This window comes from Halichoerus grypus, chromosome 10 (genome assembly GCF_964656455.1).
Source record: "Halichoerus grypus chromosome 10, mHalGry1.hap1.1, whole genome shotgun sequence".
NCBI lineage: Eukaryota > Metazoa > Chordata > Mammalia > Carnivora > Phocidae > Halichoerus > Halichoerus grypus.
Genome location: NC_135721.1, coordinates 35,609,482 through 35,634,101, shown reverse-complemented (window position 1 = coordinate 35,634,101; position 24,620 = coordinate 35,609,482). Strand labels below are relative to the sequence as shown.

General features: G+C 45.6%; 1 pseudogene across 31 annotated transcripts in view; it reads left to right on the top strand.

Annotated features, from left to right (window-relative positions):
* LOC118544625 (NADH dehydrogenase [ubiquinone] 1 alpha subcomplex subunit 1 pseudogene) overlaps nt 1-24,620 on the top strand; it is a 297,076-nt pseudogene that overhangs the window by 117,570 nt on the left and 154,886 nt on the right. The window contains exon 3 of one of the 31 annotated variants that reach the window (XR_013441710.1): nt 19,737-19,948. The exons of 29 other annotated variants lie outside the window; for them this stretch is intronic. The product of XR_013441710.1 is annotated as an NADH dehydrogenase [ubiquinone] 1 alpha subcomplex subunit 1 pseudogene, transcript variant X27 (transcript). One more of the 31 variants, XR_013441713.1, reaches the window with a different exon arrangement.

Sequence of the window (24,620 nt, the reverse complement as noted above, 5' to 3'; positions counted from 1 at the left end):
CTGTGGCTATTTCAACCTCTGATGACCCGTTTCGAGTTGATTTTTTGTACATGGTAGGAGGTGTGGATTGAAGTTCACTTTGTTTGCCTATGGATAGCCCAGTGTCCCTCCCCTCCCCCGCAGCATTGGTTGAAAAGACAACCATTTCTCCCTCCCTGCACTGCTTTGCACTTTTGTCAAAAATTAGTTGTTCATACATGAGCAGGTCTGTTCAATCTTGATTCTGAAGTTCCACTGATGTCTGTGCTCATGTTTACTGCACTGGCTTGATTACTGTCACTTTATAGTAAGTCTTGAAATCCCACACTGTTAGTTCTCCAACTATGTTCCTCCTTTGCAAAGCTGTTTTCACTCTTCTAAGCCCTCTGCATTTCCGTGTGAGTTTTAGAAGAAGTTTGTCAATTTCTACAGAAGTCCCTGCTGAGATTTTGCCCAGAATTGCATTGACTTTATAGATCAATTTGGTGAGAATGTATACCTGAAAAATATGGAGCCTTCTGACCCATGAACACAGTATCTCTCTCTCTCTCTCTCTCTACTTAGGTTCTCTTTCATTTCTCTCAGCAGTGTTTTATTAATTTTTAATGTATAGATCTTGTCCATCTTTTGTCAGATTCACTCTAATTATTTTATACTTTCTGATACTATTATGAATAGTACTTTTTAAAATGTCAATTTCTAGTGGTTCACTACAAAAATACAGAAATGCAGTGATTTTTGTGAATTAATCTTGTATCGTGCATCTTTACTAAAGTTACTTTTTTAGTTCTATAGGATTTTCTATGTAGACTCTTGCCAATAAAAACAGCTTTCCTTTTCTATTCCCAACCTGGATCTCTGGATTTCTATTTCTTGCCATATTACATGGGATAGAATCTTTAGGACAGTGTGGAATAGAGTCTGTGAGAATTTCTGATCTCAGGAGGGAAAGTATTCAGTCTTTCATCATTAAGAATGATGTTAACGGGGCTCCTGGGTGGCTCAGTGGGTTGAGCGACCAACTCTTGGTTTCAGCTCAGGTCATGCTCTCATGGGTCATGAGATCAAGCCCCGCGTTGGGATCTGCACTCAGCCGGGAGTCTGCTTGAAAGATTCTCTCCCTCTGCCCATGTACTTTCTCTCTCTCGCTCAAAGAAATAAATAAATAAACCTTAAAAAAATAAAACAAGAAAAGGATGATGGTAACTATAGGAACTATAGGGCCACCTGGTTGGCTCAGTTGGTAGAGCATCTGACTCTTGATCTCTGGGTTGTGAGTTCAAGCACCACGTTGGGCATGAAGCCTACTTTAAAAAAAAAAAAAGAGTGATATTAGCTATAAATTTTTAGTGGATGACCCTTATCAGGTTGAGGAAGTTCCTATGTGTTCTTAGTTGGCTAAGAGTTTTTATCAGGAATATTTATTGGATTTTATCAAATGATTTTTCTGCATTTATTGAGACTTCCCACAGTTTACTAGTGTCATCATTTGACAAGTTTGAAATGTGAAACATTTACCTCTCTCTATGTCACTTTACCCTCTCTGTTTATAATAGTCAGTTGTCTCAAATATTTCTTCTACATATCCTTAGAATCACATTAGACAGTGTTAAGAGTTAAAGTTTTTGCCTCAATCATCAACACAATTTTGAAAACTCAAGAAGAAAATGAAAATCTCTTGTAATGACCAATATTACCAATGTTGTTGCTTATTACGTTCTTTCTTCCTTACTAATGCCCCAGTAGTCTTTCTCTCATTGTTTCCCTTTCTGTTTAGAAAAATTCTTTTGGCGGGTCACCTGGGTGGCTCATTCAGTTAAGCATCTGACTTTGGCTCAGGTCACGATCTCAGGGCTGTGGGATGGACTCCAACGTTGGGCTCCCTGCTTTTCCTTCTCCCTCTACAGCACTGCCCCTGCCCCCACCCCCACTTGTGCTCTCTCTCTCTCTCTCTCAAATAAATAAATAAAATCTTTCAAAAAATTAAATATATCTTTAAAAAAAAAAGAAAGAAAAATTCTTGTAGCCATTCTTATTCCCTATGTCTGCTGGTGACAAATATTCTTAGTTTTTCTGAAAATGCTTTGATTTCCTTTTCATTCCAGAAGGATCTTTTCACCAGAAAGGACCTTTCAGCTGGATGTAGGATTCTGAGTTGGCCACTTCAACACTTCAACACTCTGGCCTCCATGGTTTCTCGTAACAATTTTCTGTCATTCACACTTCTTCCCTGCCCCACCCCATAGGTGGAGTGTCATTCCTCTCCGTTTGCAATGTATATTTTTTTCTCTCTGTTTTTCAGAAGTTTGACTATGATGTGCCTTGATATGGATTTTTTTGGGTTTATCCTGTTTGAGATTTGCTTGGCTTTTTAAATCTGTGGTTTTATGGTTTTTGCCACATTTGGGAAGTTTTAAGCCATTACTTAATCGAGCACTTTTTCAGTTCTGCCCTTATTTCTTCTCCTTCCAGAACTCCAGTGTCATGGAAATTAGATCTTTTGGTATAGCACCACATATCCCGGAAGTTCTGTTCCTTTCTTCTCCAGCCCATTTTCTTCTCTCTATTGTCCAGAATGGATATGGAACAGCATCCTATCTTCGAGTTCACTGTGTCCCTGCGATTCTACTGTGAGTGCCTCCATTCAGGCAGGGTTTTTCTTTGTTGTTTTGGTTACTATATTTTTCAGTTCTAAAACTTCCATTGGGTTCTTCTTTCTATTTTAACTTTCTTGCCTGGGACCTCCTAAATTTTCATTTGTTTCAAGAGTATTTGTCATTACTCTTTGAAGCATTTTTATGGTAGTTGCTTTAAAATGTCTGTCAGATCATCCTAACATCTCTGTCATCTTGGGATTAGCATTTATTGGTTATTTTCATTCAATTTGAGATCATCCTTAATCTTGGTATCATGAGTGATTTTCTATTGAAAACTTGGCGTTTCAAATCTTGTGTTGTGAGACGCTGGGTATTATTTTAACCATTTGTGTTAGGTGGCTTCCTCGGACACTGCTCCAGTAGGAAAAGTGGTTGGTGGCAGTAAGTGGTTGGTGGGAAGTCCAGGTTCCCTACTTGGCATCTGTTGACAGAGGTAAAAGTAAAAGAGGTCTCTACCTTATTGCTGGGTGGGGATAGAAGTTCTGGCTCCCCACAGGGCCTCCACTGATAGCTCCCTCAAATGGAGGGTCAGAGTGCCCTGTTGTGATTCCCCACATGGCCTTGTTACCACTCAGAGATGGAGAGAGCTTCCTCTGATACCACCCGAGTGGGGAAGGGGAGGAGAGCCTGGTCTCTGCCAGGGCAGGGGGTGACCGTCCAAGCTCCCCACATGATCTCTGATGACCGTGGAGAGAAGCTTGTTAACTCTGCAGATGAAAGTCTCAGCCCCCCCTGCTCAGCCTTCTCAGACACCATCCTGGGGTGGGAGAAGTCAGAAGATGGGGAAGGAATGAAACTTGGTGGTGGGACATCCGCCTACATGTCCTTCTCACCTCGTCACATTTGTCACCACATACACACCCTCAGCAGAGCTATGCAAACACTGACCAGGGAGCTGGGTATGTTTTATCTCCTTTATCTCTCACACCCACCCTGTGGGGTAGACAGCAGTTCAGTGCTTTCTATTCTTACAGACAAGGAACTGGAGGCAGGGAGGCTGAGTAATTTGACCAAGGGTAGCATGAATCTAAAGCAGAATTCTAAGCTGGGTCTGTCTGATCCTACCTTGAGGCAGGGAGGCTGAGTAATTTGACCAAGGGTAGCATGAATCTAAAGCAGAATTCTAAGCTGGGTCTGTCTGATCCTACCTTGAGGCAGGGAGGCTGAGTAATTTGACCAAGGGTAGCATGAATCTAAAGCAGAATTCTAAGCTGGGTCTGTCTGATCCTACCTTGAGGCAGGGAGGCTGAGTAATTTGACCAAGGGTAGCATGAATCTAAAGCAGAATTCTAAGCTGGGTCTGTCTGATCCTACCTTGAGGCAGGGAGGCTGAGTAATTTGACCAAGGGTAGCATGAATCTAAAGCAGAATTCTAAGCTGGGTCTGTCTGATTCTACCTTGAGGCAGGGAGGCTGAGTAATTTGACCAAGGGTAGCATGAATCTAAAGCAGAATTCTAAGCTGGGTCTGTCTGATTCTACCTTGAGGCAGGGAGGCTGAGTAATTTGACCAAGGGTAGCATGAATCTAAAGCAGAATTCTAAGCTGGGTCTGTCTGATTCTACCTTGAGGCAGGGAGGCTGAGTAATTTGACCAAGGGTAGCATGAATCTAAAGCAGAATTCTAAGCTGGGTCTGTCTGATCCTACCTTGAGGCAGGGAGGCTGAGTAATTTGACCAAGGGTAGCATGAATCTAAAGCAGAATTCTAAGCTGGGTCTGTCTGATTCTACCTTGAGGCAGGGAGGCTGAGTAATTTGACCAAGGGTAGCATGAATCTAAAGCAGAATTCTAAGCTGGGTCTGTCTGATTCTACCTTGAGGCAGGGAGGCTGAGTAATTTGACCAAGGGTAGCATGAATCTAAAGCAGAATTCTAAGCTGGGTCTGTCTGATTCTACCTTGAGGCAGGGAGGCTGAGTAATTTGACCAAGGGTAGCATGAATCTAAAGCAGAATTCTAAGCTGGGTCTGTCTGATTCTAATGCCCTTGCCCTGTGGCCACCACGTGTTATTGTTCACTGATTTCTGAATAGAGAGAATGAGTGCCCTTTGGGGATATGAGTTTGCAAAGGTCAGAAGGAAGGACCCAGAAAAAGTCTAGAGAATGTCTCCAGGGGTGGCAGTGGACCTACATAGTTCCAAGAGAAATCTTCTGTGGAGTTGCATGGAAGGAGCTGGGATTCCAGAATTGGAAAAGCCTTGGTTCAAAGCAGACTCCACACCAATCCCACTGATGGCAGGAATTTGGGCAAGCTGTGCAAGCCCTCCACGCTTCTGTTTTCACATCTGTACGATGGCCTGATGATGGTGTCTCCTTCCAAGCTTCCCGGAGGGCACAGGGAGGTAGTGCACACAGAACGCCTAGGCAGCGCTAGGCCACAGTAACTGCCATATCAGTGCTGGCTATCGATTTTACTTGCTATTGCCCTGAAAAGTGCAGGCACTACAGACCCAGAAACTTTAGATGACTGGCTGACTGGAAGGACGACACTGTGCTATACGGCAGGGGTAACCCAGAACTTGTCCAGAAGTAGGAAGGCCGAGCAGAGCCCAGGACCTCGTAGGAGACTCTTTGTAGGGACCCGGGCTCCCTGCATCAGTGGGACTGAGTGCCTTGCCACCTGGAGAGGCCATCCCCAGTCTCTGCTCTGGTAGCCGGGGTGGCTCCCACAAGGGAGGGAGCCGCAGTTTCCCTTGGCTCTCAGGCGGCTCTCCAGCTGCCATCTTTGGGAACATGTTTCTCTGCCCCGGAGGGAAGTGGATGATGGAGAAAGGAGGCGAGCGGTGGACCTGGGCTTTACAAACACTAGCCCGTTAGCTCCGGTGGGCTTGCCACGGACACTGGAGCCAGGGCCAGCCTCACAGTGGGTTCTGGTGCGCTGCACGCTCACAGCACCAATGCGATGTATTTGCCAACTTATTATAAACAGATTACATTTCTTATCCTAATGTGGCTGTTGGCTACCTGCCCGTGAATTTTAGCCTCCAGGAGAAAAACAATTGCTTAAGCTGAGTGTTCACGACTTTTACTTTCCGTGCACTGCTCAGGGCTCCTTCCGGCTCCCCCGCACCCCCAGCACACACAGACACACGTATGGACACACGCATACGCGCAACCACGCACGTGCCTTCCCAGGGACGCGCGAGTCGCATGCCCGCTGACCCCCTTTCTGCTGGCTGCAGATGTTCTTCCGACCCACGTGTGTAGTCGGGAGTGTCGTGCCTCCTAAGATGGCTGTGGAGGTATTTTGGCTTTTCAGGAAAAATCCTCTGCATGTCACCATACATTTTCACATGTAATAAACACACTCTGGCTTCTGCTTCCAGACTCTTCTTCCCCCCGACAGATAAATACTTTAATAGCCCACTTTACTGGTTAATGTCCAACGTGCCTTCTACATGGGGCTGCTGAGGACCCGGAAAGGGAGGTCATTTCCCTGAGGTCCCTAGTAAGTTAGCGAGGGACAGAGGTTCTCCAGACCCACCACAAGCACTGGCACCATCGTGAGGGGACCCTTTCAGCCACCCCAGCAGTCTCCTTGAGGCTGACCAGAAACGATTATTGGAGATTCTAAGATCCAGCCAAACCAGACACAGAGGAGCCCTGGGCAGTGGGACTTGGGCTAATTCCTATCAACCTGTGTGCACGTGATTTCCTAAGAGAAAGTCCAGTGTAGGCTTGCACAGGTTCCCTCCTTGCCTCTCCAGAATCCCATCCGGCTTCCTCCCCCCTCCTGTCCATGTTTATAGTTCCCCGGTCCTGCTCCATCTCTGTCTCTTTCTCTCCTTCCTCCTTTCAGAAAGTCCTCCCTCATCTTCCCCTTTCCTCAGGCCAAGCTTATGCCCCGCCCCCCCCCGTGGGCCTACGGAATTCTTTCCTCCAGAGCCAGGGAAGTGGGCACAAGACAATGTCCAGGCTGCGCCCCTTGGGGGTCCCACATCAAAGACGCAGGAAACAACTGTTTCCCTGTCTCCTGACAGGTCTGCGGCCCATCTCTCCCGCCAACATCTCTGCCCAAGGAAACAGCCCTGGGTGCCCCTGCAGGCATCCAGACGTTCAGATCCTGCAGGGCCGGTGGCCTGTTTCTCTGGCCCTTTCTTTGTGTAAAAAGTCCACTAAGCAGGCCAACTCGGGAAGGGGATCCTAGTGAGACCATGGCACAGATGTGTGCGACTGCAGGGGGATGCCTGCATCTGTCTGGTGCCCGTGTGTTCATGGTACACACAGGTGCACGCTCACACGGCACACTCACGTGCCCGCATTCACACGCACGTGTGCACGCCCACGCAGGTAAGCTCATCCACAGGGGAGTTGCACTGGGCCCCTCGCCGGGCACGTCGTTAACTCAGAACAGTCTCTGCCTGGCAGCTTGTAAGAGTGACCAGTCTCCGCCGAGCTTCCCTCTGCTTGCACCCTCCTGACAGCCCGCCTCTTGTCAGGCCTGGGGACGGCCTTGGCGAGACACAAACCCTTCCAGAGGGCCCAGGACAGCCGTCAGCTCTTGTGCCCAGAGAGCTCACTCCAGACATCCCCGGGGCGGCCGGCTAGGCCCTCTTGTGCCAAGATGGTACCTGTCCTTCCCAGAGTGACAGCTGGGAGCTTGACCTCTGTGACGGGAGAAATGAGCCTGTTCTCCGCTCGGGGCCCTATGCCAGGGGCCAAGGAGCTGAGGGCCCGGCCAGCATACCAGGGGCTTGGCACGAGGGTGTCACCCACACCCGCTGTGACTCCGAAGACAGACTCTGAGGTCAGAAACTTGAGTGTGTGACGCTGTGACAGAGGGCAAAGCCGCAGCAGAAGTCCCCTCCCCGCAATGGGCACCCCCCTTCTCGGGGTCCAGTGTCAGGAGAGTCTGTTTAATTGGGATGGGGCAATAAAACTCCATAAAACTATGGACTTTTATTTTAAACCTGCCCAGAGGAGGTGCCCGGGGCATATGTTTGCTCGCCCTCAGCGACATGTTCAAGTACCTAACGGGCGTCAGCAACTGCAAATTTTTAGTTATTTAAAATTTATAAACATGTTCTCCTCTGCCTGCCTCCGAAAGGATTTTGAGACGCTACAAGATTCATCACTCACGTGTACTACTTAATGCACAACGGGATGAAAACTTCAGGGCAGAGGAGTGGCTGAGAGCAGGCTCAGACGTGAATGAGGAACATACCTCCCCGTCACAGGCAGCTGAGCCAGCGGGGACCCCTTCCACCCCCCACCCCACTGTCTTCACTCCTTAGACGCCAGGCCAAGCAGTGGTGACCCAGCCAGGAGCTGGGGTTGGAGGGGCAGGAGGGGAAGGGGCGTCCACCTGGGCTCACACCTGCCGTATCTGACTGTCCCAGGGATGCAGGAAGAATAGGGATACTTAACTTATTCAAGTTTAGAAAACATTTTTAATAGTTAACTTTTGAACGTAGTACAAAATGTCTAGGGGTGCTTGGGTGGCTTAGTCAGTTAAGCGTCTGCCTTCGGCTCAGGTCATGATCCCAGGGTCCCGGGATCGAGCCCCGCATCGGGCTCCCTGCTCCGCGGGGAGCCTGCTTCTCCCTCTCCCTCTGCCCTTCCCCTGCTCGTGCTCTCTCTCTCTCAAATAAATAAATAAAATCTTAAAATACACACCCACGCAAAATGTAAAAGGTCTAAACCCGTGTGTGAAGAAGAGCCCCTCTTGCCCCTGCCCCTCAGGACCCCCGGATTCCTTTCCCAGAAGCACCCACCATTACCAGATTCCGAGGATCCAGTCGGGACTACCCGCCGCACACACAAGCCGTACCTATACTTGGTTACATAAAGCAGAGCATACTGTCCTAGGTTATTTAAGCAGCTGCAGACCGTTAGACGTTTGGATCGTGGGCAGTCTTCGGCAAACAGGGCGATGCTGCCGCAGAGCCCTTATCCGTGCGCCCAGCTCACGACCTGTGAGAGCGTGAATTCTCAGAGCCGTCGTTCCCAGGGAAGGGGCTAATGCGTTATAGCTGGGATAGATACTGCCAAATTGCCCTCCGCTAACACTGTCCTATTTTACAAACACCTAGGATGCATTGGAGCTCCTGTCACGTTTTTGAACATGGCATGGGATCAAAATGTGACCGCCTGAACGATGACCGATGGTATCTCGGTATAAATGTAAATTGTATTTCTCTTCCCACGGGTGATGCCGAGCATCTCTTCAGATGCGTCAGGGCCGTCTATGGTCCCATTCCTACAGCTTGTCAATTCGCATCCTTTGCCCATTTGTCAATTTGTTGGCCTTTTATTGATGTGTAGGAGTCTGTATATATTAGGGATCGTTGCGCTTTGTCCGTGGTATTAGTCAAAACAGTTTTTCCCAGTCTGACATTTGCCTTTTGGGTTTGTTTATGGTAGGGTTGGCCATAGAGAGAAAACTTGATTTTTATATAGTCATTTTCATCAATTCTTTCCGTTTTGGGTTTTATAGTTTGTGTTTGTGCTAATAAGACATTCCTCCTTCTGATGTGAAAGGTAAAAATTATTATTTTATTTTAAAACTTTGATGGTTTTGTATATATATATTTTTTTTACATTTTGGTAGTTGGGCTATGTAGATTTCGTTTGGTTATATCATTGAAGTATGGATTCACCTTTTTTTTTCAGATGGCTTCCCTGTCCTGTCGTCCCAGTACTTTTTTTTTTTTTTACTTTATTTATTTGAGAGAGAGAGAGAGAGCACAAGCGGGGGGAGGAGGCAGAGGGAAAGGGAGAAGCAGACCCCCTGCTGAGCAAGGAGCCCAATGTGGGGCTTGATCCCAGGACCCTGAGATCATGACCTGAGCCGAAGGCAGATGCTTAACCCACTGAGCCACTCAGATGCCCCCCACTACTATTTCTTGAACGAGCCACCTTTCCCCACTGATCAGAAATGCCTCCTTTCTCCTCTCCTAGAGGCCTTGTTGCTCTTGACTTCCCTCTGGGCTTTCCACTCTTAGGAGCAGAGATGCTTTTAAATGAGTATAATGCAGAGGCTCCGAACCCCAGGCCAGAAAACATCCCAAAAGGCCTTCCTTTTAATCTATGGTTTAAAATACAGAGAAAAACGCTCCTTGCTTTAGAGAATACAACCTTTTCTGTTTGCTTAACTTCTCATTCTATCATCTGTAAACCCTCCTCCGCCACCCTTCTCTTGCAGGCAGGCCCCCGGGGGGTCTGAAGGGGAGTGTTCAGGCTGCTTGCCCTGCATGAAAGTCCAGACATTTGGGCTGTGAGGGAAAGAACCCAACTCAGAGTAGCTGGGAAAGAGATTTATCGGTCAAACACCTGAAAAGTCCAGGACTGGCTTGACTCCATGATGTCAACAGGACTGGGTCTCAGTCACCCCGTCTGTCTTGAGGGGGGCTCTCCACTGGAGGTGGCTGTGATTGGCTGGTAGCAGCTTAGCTCAAAGACTGTCCTCTCAGCAGCCCAGGTGACAGACATGGGAATGGCATGACTTGGCCATCTGCCCATCCTGGACTGGTCACTGGAACTGGGACACGGGATATGCTGGTTAGTGGTTCTGGGTCACTGGTCCACCTCTGGACCAGGCAGTCCACCAAAATGGTGCGGGCTGGTCCTGGAAGGACGCTGGTGCCAGAGAAGGGGGACCAGATCCTGAGTGGTGGTGGCAGCGGGTGCGCCCCACGCCCTGTTCTTTCCCTGACCTTCTACACCTCCGTTCTTCTTTCTTGGAAGTGCAAGATGCAGCTGTTGTCCTGCTGAACTTGCCACCCTGGTCAAGTGACTTCACCTCTCCAGCCTCAGACGAGGATGTTGTGAGGACTAACTAAAATAACAGACCTCAAGTAGCTGGCACCTGGTGCCCAGCAACTCACTGCTCATTGGCTCAACTAGGTTAAAAGGTTCTGATCACAGTGTCCCAGGACAGAAAGCCCTCCCTCTGCAGCTCCAGGTGCGACCCAGCAGCAGTTTAAAAAAAAAAAAAGGAGGAGGAAGAGGAGAAAGGGAGGGGAAAGGAGAAGGAGGAGGAGGAGAAGAAGAGGAAGAGGAAGGAGAAAATTGGCAGGTGAAAGGCAGACGGGAAGAGCAAATAAGAGGCCGAATTAATCTTCATAAGATACCCTGATGCCCCAAGGACAGCCTAGTATAAGCTGCAGCCACTCTGGGAAAAGAAATTAGAGACTCTGCCACCCTGGCTAGAGGAGCTGCAAATGGAGACCAGACCCTTAGAACATTAAATCCTCTCACCTTGCCCGGACTCTGTGACAATTCTCATCGGAAAATAACCCAGAAATAAGTTTTGATTGCATGTGTTTCTAATGCAAATGCACCCATGTTTGCAGTTTTTTCTCTGAATGATATTTTACCGGTAAACCTCTCTTATGCCAGTGAACCTTATTTCTCTTCTCCCATTTACTAATTTTATCCAGGGAGGTAATGTGTCCAACTTAGAGACTACATTTTCCAGGCTCCTTTGCAGGTCACTGTAGCCCTGTGACTAATTCCTAGCCAGTGAGATACAAGCAGAAGTATGGGATTTATGGGAAGGTAAATTAAAAGGAACTGGCTCAGTTGTGCAGATATTCTCTTCCTCCTTCACTGGGACATAGATGTGAGAGCAGGAACTCCTGCAGCGTCTTTGTGATGTTGAGAGTAGAAACCTGGGCTAGGGTAGTGGAACAGAAAGACAAGAAGAAACCAGCTCTGTAAGAGTTTTCTATGGGTATATAAACACTTGTGTTTATGCTTCTGTCTTTTGGTGTTTTCTGTTAAATGTAGCTAAATACAGTCCTAACGTGAAACATATGATTCATCCCTTAGCAGCTCTTGGCTGATCTTTACCTTCTGGAGGAGTAGAAATGTGTGTGTGCCAGTATCCTAATAGTCTTGGCCTCCTCAGGACTTGAGAAGAGTTCCCATGGAATTTGGACCCCATGGGGCCTTAGAGAGATGTGTCCTTGTCTGGGCTACTTCCCTCTGGAGAAACAAACGCACTTTCTCTTTGCTCTAGGGAAGGATTTAAGACTCACTGATCTACATTATCAAATCTTGCAATTCATGTGGTTTATTTCTCAGTGCTGGGCCCTCTTTGGTAACACTGAACCACAATCATTTTACTAGATCTTTAAAGAAAACTTTTGTCAAACGGTAACTTACACCAGATGTCTGATTCTGCTTGTAATGGTTTATAGCTGACCAATTCCTTTCTGTGCATTATCTCACACACACACACAAACACACAAACACACACACACACACACACACCTCAACAGAACGGGATGCCCATACCAGCTGCACCAGAACCTGGGACTCAGTTACTCCACGATCATCAGACTGTTCTTGCCCTGGGTCAGACCAGGCAATGGGGACAAAATTTTATAGAAATCCTTCCTAGAGTGGTCATGTTTTTAGAATAAAGTATTGAAAACACTATCTTGACAGCAAAGTAAAAGCAGATTTTTATCTTAAGCTGCTTGTTGGAGATTGCCAAAGGAATAGACACAACAATCCAGTTTCCTAAACTAGAATGTAAGCTTCCTACTCAGTGTTGTACCAGTCAGCAGCATATGGGACAAATGACAGAAAACTCTGCTCAGGCTAGCTTAAACAATCAAGGAACATACTGGCCCAGGAAACTGAAAAATCTGGCAGGAGCTCTGATCTTGGACAAGGCAGGATCCTGAGTCATTGAGGCTCCAGTTTTGTACCTTCTCCCCACATTGTAGGATGCCAGGGGGCTGGCCCTCCCCTCTCTCTCCACTGCTCAACTCCTCATTCCTTGTCTTGCGCCATCCAGGGAGGGCTGCTCCTGCAGCCTCCAGCAGAAGAGAGAGGATTTCTGTCTCCCAGGAAGTTCAGCAAATGGCCCCTTGGGTTACATGGGCCTGAAGTCAGGGCAAAGGAACAAGCTAATTGGCCTAAGCCGAAGAGGGCTTACCCCCCTTCCCCATATATGGGGTGAGGGGAACCCACCCAACCAGCATATCTGGTGACGCTAAAGGGGGGCTTCCCAAAGGAAGTTTTGGGACCTAAACTTCAAGGTGGTGAATGGGTATCAGGTGCCCTATTTGTCCACCTCCAATATTTACCTTACCAGGTACACTGACTGTCGTGGCCAGTGATGTGTGATCCTTACTGATGATTAATTGGCTCCCTCCTGGAAACCTATCACACAACCTCTACTCTTGGGGTTAGATCTGTATCATTATGTGAGCTTTTTTTTTTTTTTTTTTTTTTTTTTTTTTTTTTTTTTTTTTTTTTTTTTTTAAGATTTTATTTATTTATTTGAGACAGAGAGAATGAGAGAGAGAGAGAGAGCACATGAGAGGGGGGAGGGTCAGAGGGAGAAGCAGGCTCCCCGCTGAGCAGGGAGCCCGATGCGGGACTCGATCCAGGGACTCCAGGATCATGACCTGAGCCGAAGGCAGTCGCTTAACCAACTGAGCCACCCAGGCGCCCCTATGTGAGCTTCTTTTTAACCCAGTTTGCACAGAGCTTGTCTACTGAGAAATTATTTAAATTTTACTGAACTGTGATGAAGCAACTTCTGGGCTGATTTTGCCTCTGCAGCAGGATAGAAGGTCTCAGAAATGAATCCAATGTCCGCTTTTCTATGTAAGGTACAATATTCCTAGAGATAATGTCAAATACCCTCATACCTTCCATACCCTCAGTCTGATGGTTGCACTCACTCCTTCTCTTTGTCCACGGCTTTCCATCTTAAGGAGAAAACAAGACATCAAATCAAACCCGGTGCAAAGCAGGAGAATTTCCCATGGACCCCCACAAGAGGTCCGTGCCTGCTCAACTGGGCCAAGATGCCCACCAGCATCTCGGGGAGTCCCGAAGGGCCTGAGTATGGAGTCCTCATCCTCCTCTTTAGATGGTACAGTCATCGAGAGGCAGGGGACGTGCTGTTCCAGAGGGCAAAATCGGGACACACCTTGATGTGGCATCCATCAAATTTGTGCAAACAGATGTCATGTGTCACCCCCACAAAACCTTATCTCTTTCAGCCCACACAACATAATCATCTTCTCCAACTATTTCGTGTAATTCGAGGTTTCCGGCCATCTAAACGTGCCAATCGACATTCTCACGACACAGTATAGGAGATTTAGCTTTGTTTTGATTTTGTTTAGTCTCAATACCACTTTTCACATTTTTTTTTGTCTTTATAGCTTTTGTTTTTTCCTAAAACAAACACAAAAACAAACAAACAAATAAAACACCTGTAAGCCCATCACTTAGAGATAACCACCAGAAGGGAAAACCCGAAATTTTAGCCACCTTTTTTCTGTATATAAAAAATATGTGTGTATTTTCCTTTACAATATTAGGCTCATAGTATCTGTTTTCATTAGGAAATTGTCTTTTACAATATACTTAATGTCTGTGTACGATTTCATCTCGTAAGTGCATCATGATTTATTTAGCCATACTCTGCTTGCTTACGTCTAATTAGAAAAGATTCCTTGAAGTGTCACCACTGGGGTGGAGTGATCTCAGCCGCTCCTCCTGACAGCCCGTCAGACGGGAATTACGATTATCTTCAGTTTACGGTGTGGGAGGTTAAATAAATTAGTCCACGAGTACCAGCGGGAGAGTCTAATTAGCACTCCCACCTACATTGTCGCACTTGTCCCTGGATCCTTGTATAAACCGTCATCTTTTTTTATTTATTTACTTATTTTTTTGCCATCATGGCAAGAGAAATGTTAGCTTACTGCTTTTGTTTGCATTTCTTCGGTTGTTTGCAAGTTTGAACATCTTTTGATTTCTTACAGACCATTTGCATTTATTTTCCTTCAAGTTGCCTTGTCATGTTTTTGCCCATTTTTCTGTTAGTCGTGCACTAAGTACACACACAAACATTCATGCAATTCACTCACTATGTGTCATGTAGGTTCCCTGGGCATTTTCTTGCCTTTTAATTTTGTTACGGTGACTCAGGACTGAGACATTTTCATATTTTTATATCTGCCAATATCTTCCTCTGTGGCTATTCCTATTAATTTCGCCCATAGGAAATTTTCATCTCTCCCAGGCGCAGATAAATCTTCCGTCTCTCTGGAAATCACTGTTAATTTTCTTCTCAAAAGGTCAACCCAGAAGTACCCGAATCAGCCCGTGTGGGGTGGCCGTACCCATGACCTGTCGCATCACACCTGGTACCGGGCTGAGCTCCCACAGAACGGTCACTGGTGGAGCCTGGCAGCACACCCCGACATTATATTTCCGCTGGGACAACTAAAATCACGTTGGCTTTTAACCCTCACATCCTTTACGGACACTAATCCCATGGCAACTAAAACTGCCAGACTTTCTTTTGTTCTGGGGGTGAGGGTACAACTTTTAGAGAAAACATCTCTATGTTGGCTATAAATTTGCATGTAACACTTTTACATAACTCTATCCCATGGAGATGTCATTTGGTCTTTGGCTTTTCATCTTGTCACATAATTTCCATCTCTGTGGCCAGGTATGAGAATATACTGACCAATTCCCTTGAGAGCTGTCTACTATTCCCTGGCCACTCCGTTTCCTTAGCTCTTTCACATGCTGTTGCTGGACATTTGGGCTACTCCTCGGATCTTATTTTCATGTAGGCAGCTGACAAAATAGCCATGTTCCTACCCAGCACCTTCTTCTGGGTTCCTTTTTTAATTCTCCGTGTTTGTGATTGATATATATTCTGACTCAATTTGTATCGATGTTACTGGTTTGGCATCCTGTTCCATCCAGTTGAAATGACTTTGTATCATTCATGATTTGGTTATTTATGCATATTTGGGGTGGGCTCTGTTCTTATCCCCGTTGTATGGGCAAGAAAGATCTTGTACCTCCAAGAGAGGAAATGAGTTGCCTCGGGCCTGCAGGGAGAAGTTGGTGGGTCAGAATTTGCAGCAGTCGCCAACGCTGATACTCCTGGCCATGTTGCTGCCCTAGTCCTATCCTATCAGTGCTATCAAAGGACGCTCCAAGACACCAACTTCTTTGCTGACATTATTTTAGGCATACAATTCTTACCAGATGCACCTGTTTAATCGAAAGAGATTCCTAGTTGTTTGGGGGGACTTGAACCCTGTTGTCCTTCCAATTCTTTTTGCAATGTTTTCAATCCACATGGTCTATCATTCTAGAATATTGCCCCAGGGATTGCCAGGAAGCAATCTCTCCTTTTACAATTTTGAAAATGGACAGGTTGCTTAGGGGCTAGCTTCCCAGTATTGAATCACTGTGCTTCTTTGAGGTCCTCTGAGACTTTCATCTTTGCCTGGGCTGAAGACTAACTCATTTAGTGTATCTGAGTGCTGTCTTGTCTTCTCATCAGTCCTGGGCTCTACCTTTTTCAAGAACATTCTGAAAAACGAGAAAAGTAGGAAGCTAAATTGAAATTGCCGGCTCTCTTTTTGGTCGAGTCTTTACATTTGAGCATTTTCTCCATGCACAGCCCTATCCCTTCCTTGTTGTATTCTTCAGGTAGCTTGAGAAACCCTTGTGAAATCGTGGCCCTTTCATAGGTCCCTGCTTTCGGAGCATTAACCTTCTCAATGCTGTTGTCACAGGGGCAGGTCCCTCAAGCACATTCTCTTTTATTCTCTGCCCCTTTTTCACATTGTAGGCATGCTTTTCTAAAGATCTGAGATCACCAATGACCACCCTTTGTGGCCATATTGGGTTTTTTTTTAGATATTTCCTCTCTTTTTGCTCCTCACTGGAATTAGTCACATACATGAGCAGAACTGGGGGTTTTCTCTCAATCTCTTTCTTCACTTGGGAACTGTGTGTGCATTTGGACACGTGAGCCCCCAGTCCTTCGGGTTAAGATTGTGTGGCCCTAGGGAATTTTATTCAACCTTTCCACGCCTTGGTTTCCTTATGCCAAATTTGGTATGATAACAGTCTTAACCTCCTAGAGTTGTTATAAAGGAAACCGTGCATAGTTGCGATCTGCGTTAGTATTATTATCTACCTATTGTTGAAACCCTGTGTGGTTACAAGTGATAGAAACTGGCTTAGACACAGAAAGAAAATCTATTGGCTCAGATAATTTTCTCGCAGGGCTTGCCATCAAGCAAAATCCAAAAGCCACCCCGGCTTCAGGCATAGCTGAGTCCAGAGCTCTGGTAATGTCACCAGGACCCGACTGTCTCCACTTGGCTCTGCTGCTCGGTCACACGTTAGGGAGATGACAGCGGCAGCCCCAGGCCCCTGTCTTCCTCAGCCCCCAGCCTGGCAGAACCGCAGTGAGGAGTAGGACCACGGAGGTTGGACTTGGCTCCTATTCCTGGGAACTGGCACCATGCCCAGAAAAGGGGGAGCTAAACTCTGAATTTGGGAGATTTGCTTTCCCAAGAGGGAGAGCTCAGGAGCCTTCTTGACTGGAGGTGATTTCGCTGACACTCCTGGGCACCTCCTCCACTCTGAAGCTAGTGACAACTGGACCTTTCAAGGCAGCCCTTTTCCAGCAAGACAGACCCCACCAGAGTGGAAAAAGATGACCCTGAGCCCTGGCCACAGGTCCTTGCTCCTTAGCCTCTCCTTCACTTGCCCAGATGTTTCTGGCCTTGGCCTGCATCTGTGACATCCGCTAGACTCCTTCCTGAGCTCCGCAAAGCTTGGTCCTGATGGCTGGTAATTATTTGGCTTTGTCTTTATCCTTTGACCCTGCTGGGTTTTCCATGCCTGGTCACTGACCTTGGAGTCACCCTCCTAAGACACACTGGGTCACTCACCGTGTTTATGGAGGAACGCTTCTGTCACATACGGTGAAGAATACCACTGTTGTTTTAATAACCCAGAATCCACGTCCCCTTCCTTTGCACAATTCAGTGTTCCTTTGTGGTGTGGTCTTGACCACTGGGCAGTCTTGGTGGGCGGGGGGGGGATCCGGGTCTGCGCCCCCTGCAGGGAAGTACAAAGGTGTCCCTCCGCAGTGTTGTCCCCAGTGGCCGTCCCCGCCTGGGAGCAGTGCTGAACTGAGCTGAGCAGCCTCGGAAGGAAGGAGCAAAGGAGGGACAGCAGTCCATTCATGCCCCCCAGAGTTACCTGACACACTTGAGTTCCTCTCCTGGCCTGAACCCCGTTCTCAGCTCAGAAACCAGCTCTCCTGTTGACTCTGAGAGCCTCTCCATAACGTCCAATCCATTCTCCTTTTGCTTGAGTCAGCAAGAGTAGTTTCTTTTCCTTTCAAGAACACTCGCTGATATTCTGGTGCTGTGCTTCGTCTTCTCTGGTTTTATAGATTTATTTGGGCTTTTTTTTTTTATTCCGCCCTCTGAAGTTTCTGTTTAAACTCTTTCTGGTCGCACTGGCAGGTCTCCTGCGGCATGTTCTTCTCAGATTTTGGTTAGTACATCCTGCTTCCTGCCAGGACCCCGCTGTTCTGGGGTGGATCTGGGCTGCGGTCCAGGAGACACAATTCCCCACTCTGACACCATCTCCATGCCCAGATGTTCCCTCTGCACACTTCCTCCCTCCTCCTTTCACTTCCAAAGTCACGAACTTCAAGCAAAGGAAGAAATGAAAACACCACCTGCAATACCATTCCTTCAGTTTCCTCCCCACAACTTCAAAGTGCAGAGAAACACATCGGATTGAGACTCCAAGGCTCACAGGCTATCGCCCTTGGAAGAAAATGTAGAAACCATCCCAGGCCTTGACTCAAGTACCCCCTCTGAGTGCCTGGCTGGGGCTGGCTGGGTTTCACGACCAGGCACACCAGGGAAGATGCCGTGAGGGGTTCGCAAGGCCCGCAAGGATGTGGTAAGGGAAAGGGATGGCATAGGAGCTGATGATTTCCCCTCCTCCGGCAATCCCCTGCTGCACTTTACAAATGGGGAAACTGAGGCACGTACGTATGAAGTTGTCTAAAGCTACAGAGGAAGCTGGGGCGGATATAGGGATAGATTCTAGGTTGTCAGGCCTTTCCTCTGAATGACAACGACGTCTCTTTCACGCTGGAATTAGTCACATATGAGGTCATCAAGGTCCACTTGCTGACTGCCTGGTGTGTGTTCTATACGCAGCCACCTCTGGACATCCTGGCAGGGGCTGGCCATGCCTGGGGGCCGAGGGGTAATACTTCTGGAGAATTTCCAGGACCCCAGTTCCGATGCCTTCGGGTCAGCAGCAGGTGGTGCGGCGTACTTGATCTCCAGGGTTCGGAGGGCGCCCTGGGAGTTCGCCCATTAGTTAGGACACTTTATTAGACTGCAGCTAGAAAACATCAGGGACTGCTGTCCCCACAGAAACAGACTCCATTTCATTCCAAATGGGGAGCCTCCCCAAAGTGCGAAGAAAAGTTCGTCACACTTGAGATGGTGAAGTCGGGTCCAAATCCAGACCCTGGCATGACTCAGGAGAGCTGGTTGTGGGACGATGGGGACCAAAGGTCCTCATCCTTCCTGTGAAAGGCAGCTCCTTTAAAAGTCCATCTTGAGGGTGCCCGGGTGGCTCAGTTGTTGGGCGTCTGCCTTCGGCTCAGGTCATGGTCCCGGGGTCCTGGGATCGAGCCCCGCATCGGGCTCCCTGCTCGGTGGGAAGCCTGCTTCTCCCTCTCCCACTCCCCCTGCTTGTGTTCCCTCTCTTGCTGTGTCTCTCTGTCAAATAAATAAATAAAATCTTTTAAAAAAAAAGAAAAAAAACCCCAAAAAGTCCATCTTGTTTAACTGTCAAGGTGGGAGCCTTCATCAAAGCCAGAACGCTCGCCTAGAACTAGCAGGGGAGTTTGCTCACGGATGGTGAGAAGTTTGCAGAAGCAGACAGCTCAGGGAATGGGGTGGCTCCCCCACAGACAGTCACTCAGCAATCCCCTGGGAGAGGGGCCTTTCTTCTGGGCCAGGAGCTCCAGAGTGGAGTTTCCTGATAAGGAGGAGAGAAGTGCTCTCCGGGGAAGGAGTTCATATGGGCTGGGACCCATTCGCAGGGTAGTCCTCAGTGGCTTTAGTGATGGGTGAGCATCCTGTTTTATTAAAAGCCCGTTGCTGGCAGGGCAGGCCGTCTGCCTGCTGTGTGGGCAGGGGCCCAATATCGCTGCGGGCAATTCCAAGCCAGCACTGCGAGCTGAAATCAAACCAGGAAAGAACAGGACTGTTTTTTAGCTGATGAAGCAGTACTTTTTCTTTCTTTCTTCTCTTTCTTTAACAGTTCTCTCGCCTGGCTCCACTGTGTACATTTTGTGTGTGCGGGCATGCATGTGACATTCTTTCCCCGGAGGCAGCTGGGGTTCACTCCTGGAGGAGCCCATCCCCACTTGCTCCTCCCTTCTCCCCTACCCCCTCCTCCCCCTCTGCCTCACCCTTGTGTCAAGGGCCTTCCCAACCCCCAGCCCCCGGTAGACGCAAGGAGCAGAGGGAGGCCCAGACTGTGGCCTGAGGTTATTTACAGGGTGGGGATTGGGGGTGGGGGTGGGGGAGGGAAGAGAAATTCACTGCTTTGTTTATCTTCTGAGTCTGGAAACTCTACAAAATTCATCCATTTCCAAGGAAGCCTGCATTTGTAGGCTCCCAGAAATAAAAAATAAAAGGAGACTCACTTCAAAAGAAACTAAGTGAAAGGCTGTTTTCTTTGTGAATTGATTTGTTTATTTTTATTATTATTTTTTTAACATTCGGTTTGCTGAAAGGAGGCAAAAGGAGTCACTCTTTTCATATTTTCATTACATTCTTACTCTCATCTTCCGTTGCCTTGTCAGTGAAGAAGGCAAACAATAGTTTAAGAGACTGATACAGATAACGTTCTCAGCTCTGCTCGGTTCACACATGTCTATGGGAAATCACGGTTCCGTGTAAACTTTTATCGCTTTTTCTGCTGAGGTGATAAATGACCCTGGGAGTCTTCCATTCACGTTTACATTAAACTCACTCAAATTGTCCCACTTTTACAAATTAAAAAAAAATTAAATGTGCTTCAACACAGATTTTTAAGATAATTTTTTAAGATAATAAAAGCAATTTTAATAGGCTGGTTAATTGTCTGTGCATGATTTCTCTGGGTCTTTAGAAAATTTGGAGTGAACGGTGCCCATATCAAATATAGCATGTTAATTTACTGGCCTTTTTTTAACCCTGCACTCAAACAATAAACTTTTCATGTGGTGCCAAAAAATGGTATATGTTTTGAAAAAAGTTTTTTAAAGATAGAGTCAGTGGAGAAAAGGAGATTTCAGAAAAAAAAAAACATAAAATGTACTTGAAAATGTGTTACTTCAAATGTGAACATTCGATTGCATCTTAAGGATATAAATATTTGATTTTTTAAAGTTTCTATTATTTACCGCATTATATGAATCACTGTACTGATGTAAGCCTAAAATCATGTAAACTTACAAGTATTGCTATATATCTTAATATTTTATGGATTCATTTTATAGGAGTTTCAAAATCTTGGGAAGAGGTAATCTATGGCACAAAAAAAGAGTGATATAAATCATGTTCAATCTGATCTACTTTTTCCTAAACTGTGTCTTTAAGGTAAAAGATATTCAACAAATTGGATTTTTTTTTTTCCTCCACTCTCTGGTTACTTAAGAGAAACTAGAGGATTATCCTTATGGTAAGGACAAGGGCATAGAAGGCAGTTTTTTTTTTTTCTTTTTTTAAGGAGAGGCAGGGCTCAGTGTTCTGCCTATTGTGCCTTTGGTGGTAAATTTAAAACATTAACTCCAAGCTTTAAAACTGTGCTTTCCCATGAGTCGCTGGGCCAAAAGCCTCCTATATTGCCAGGAAAGGGTCCAAGATGAGAAATAAGTAAAACACAGATATAAGAAGTCTTTGTTAGTGCAGCTAAACAATTGTACTTAGGAAAGCTCCATTCCTCCCATGGTAATCTATTTCTAGATAAATGTGGTTAAAGCCTTTCAGTGCCAAAGGAAAACCTCTGCATTCGAGACCCCGGGTGAGGACTGGGAAGAACTCAAAGAAAACCATTTTCTGTGCTACAGACAAGTATTTACATTACTGGTCAACATTTGGTCCAGGAAAGAAGTGATTACCTGTTTAGGCTTTTGAAAGGAATTCAATATCCTGTTGACTAAATACAGAGCAGGCTCAGAGAAATGTGACGATTGAATAATGCAATTGATCCCTTCCAAGAAGCAGAAAGAGGGTGTAGGTTTAACCATAGGCAGCACCATTGATAATATTTTTTCTGCTTTCTGGAAAATCAACCAGGAAAGAAAATGTGTCAGAAACATTTAGAAAATAGGCTGTCCGACCTTCTGGTTCTGGATCTAGGTAGCACAGGATCACTTTTCCCTACTCCATTTCTCTAAATACAACTAAATACCCTGAAAACTATTCAACAGACAATGATAAAAGAACTCTGAAAGCTGGAGGAAACAAACAAACAAACAAAAAACTATGGTGGACTGGCAAGAAACCTCAAGACTTGGGAAACAACTTTTTGAGCTCCCTCGGTTTTCTTTTTATTTCCGCTGTGCCTTGAACTGAGCACAGGAGAGGCTTGCAACCTGGAATCACCAACAGGCACAGACAAGAAAACAAAAACAAAAAACTAAACCCAAGAATCTCCTGCTCTTTCTGGCCAAAGTCCAGGAAAGGGGAAATCCAACGGAGGCCCAGTAAGAAGTTCCAGCCCCCACTGCAATCCGGGTCCTAGCGATAATCTAATCCGTTGGCCCTGGGGTCGGCAGCGGCAAAGCCGCAAGCAGTTCTGGCCCCGTGGTCCACAGCTGAGATGTCAGCGGGTGGTCTGACCCACCTACGGCAGCTGCAGTGAAGCCCGTGTCTCCCTGGCCTTTACCCAGTGGCATAAGGAGACCCAGGCCCAGCAGCTTCTTCCCCACTCCTAAGGGTTGCCCAGCAACAGAGTCTCCTAACATAATAATCACCAAGAAACCAACACAAAGTGATACACTAAAAAAAAAAAAAACCAAAAAACATAATGACAAAATGGAACTCTAAAAAGTATTCAAGCAACCCACAGAAAGGCGAGAACAAAGGAACAGAAGAATGAGAAACAGAAGGAACAAACAGAAAAAACAAATAATACAACGCCAGACTCAACCCTAATCGATCAATAAATACCTTAAATGTAAATGGTCTCAATACACCAACTAAAAGGTAGAGATTGGCAGAGTGGATTACAAAACATGACCCAACTACATGTTGTTTACAAGAAACTCACTACAAATTTAATGACGTGAGAGCAAAAGAAAGGAAAAAGACCATGCAAGTATTAATCAAAATCATGAATTAGACCAAGTAGACTTCAGAGCAAAGAAAGTTACCATGGGCAAAGAAGATTATTCCATTAAGAAAATATAGCTATCCTGTGAATCAAAAAACAGTTTCAAATATATGAAACAAAAACTAAGACAGCTGAAAGAGAGAAACAAATCTGCAATTGCCATTGGGAGCTTATCACCCCCACCCCCTCAGGACCTTTAGGACCATTAACGAGAAAATCAGCAAGAATACAAAACTCCACACCACCACCAACTGAAAAGATCCAATGGGCATTTATAGGAGTCTCTGTCAACAACAGCAGAATATTCGTCCTCTTAAAGGGCCCATGGAACATTCACCAAGGTAGACCGTATCCTAGATCATAAAACGAACCTTAGCAAAAGGAATTAAAATCATACAGATTATATCGTCTGACCACAATGGAATCAAGCTACAAATCAAAACAGCAAGTCAATAGGGAAATTTCCAAATGCTTGAAAACTGAACAATAAACTTCTAAATAATTCATGGGTCAAAGAAGAGATCTAAAAGGAAGCTTTAAAAAAATACTGAATGAAGGGGCACCTGGGTGGCTCAGTCATTTAGCGTCTGCCTTTGGCTCAGGTCATGATCCCAGGGTCCTGGGATCAAGCCCCACACTGGGCTCCCTGCTCAGTGGAGAGCCTCTCCCACTCCCCCTGCTTGTGTTCCCTCTCTCCCTGTCTCTCTGTCTCTGTCAAATAAATAAATAAAATCTTTAAAAATAAATAAAAATAAATAAAAATAGAAAAATACTGAATGAAAATGAAAATAAGCATATTAAAATTTGTGAGATGCAGCTAAAGCAGTGCTGAAAGGGAAATTTATGGCACTAAATGCTTGCATTAGGAGAGGAAATATCTCAAATTGCTAATCTAAGTTCCTACATCAAGAAATTAAAAAAAGAGAGAACAAAATAAATTCAAAGCAAACAGAGGAAAAACATAATAAAGAGCAGAAATCAATGAAATTGAATGCTGGAAAACAATAGAAAAAATAATTGAAATGGAAAGATAGTTCTTCAAAAAAAAATTAATAAAATCAGTAACCTCTAGCAACACTGGTAAAGATAAAAGAAAGACATAAATCCCCAATATCGGAACTGCATGAAATACCACAATAAATTCTATAACCATTATAATGATAATAAAAAATACTACAAACAACTTTATGCTCATAAATTCAGCAACTTAGAAGAAATGAGCCAATTCCTCAAAAACCACAAACTACCAAAACTTAGCCAAGATAAAATAGATGATCTACTCAGTTCTTTACTAAAGAAATTGAATTTGTAATTAAAATGTTCCACAAAAAGAAATCTTTAGGCCTAGATGGTTTCAGTGGAAAATTTTACCATTCAAAGAATAATTAACGTTATTTCTGTACAATCTCTTCCAGAAAATAGGAAAGAATAAATCACTTCCCAGTTCTCTATATGAGGCTGTCATTACTCTGATACCAAAATCAACCAAAGACAGTGCCCTCCCCCCAAAAAACCTAAAGACCAATATGTCTGATGAACTTAGATGCAAAAATCATCCACCAAATTTAGTCATATCCAATGATGTATAAAAAAAGTAAGACACTATGACCAAAAAGGATTTATGCCAGGTATGTAAGACTGATTTAATATTTGAAAGTCAATCAATATAATCTACCATACTGACAGGATAAAGAAGAAAAATCATATGATCATATCAACTGATACAGAAAAATCATTTAACAAAATTCAATACCCATTAATAATGAAAAAACCTGCCAGTGCACTAGGAATAGCAGGGAACTTCTTCAGCCTCATAAAGAA